We start from the raw sequence: 291 nt of genomic DNA on the forward strand, positions 1-291 counted from the left end.
AATACGAAAAGAAAAAAAAGAGCATCGGCTTGCGTCGGGGGCCCGTTTCCCAACCCAAAATCCAATTTCCTTGTCTCTTTTTCCCATTCCAAACTGCACCGTGTTCTCAAAGCTGAAAAATAACTAAGGCGGAAGGAAAAGAACAAGAACAGATACAGAGAGACTTGAATATAGTGTATGTAAGGAGGGGAGGAAGGGAGAGGGGTAGGGAGGGGTTGGCGAGGACGGGGAGTGAGAGGGGGAGGATGGCAGAGGGAGTGGTAGTGGGAGGGGCGTAGCTTCTGTTCGCTG

The sequence above is a fragment of the Penaeus monodon genome, chromosome 15 (assembly GCF_015228065.2).
Source record: "Penaeus monodon isolate SGIC_2016 chromosome 15, NSTDA_Pmon_1, whole genome shotgun sequence".
NCBI lineage: Eukaryota > Metazoa > Arthropoda > Malacostraca > Decapoda > Penaeidae > Penaeus > Penaeus monodon.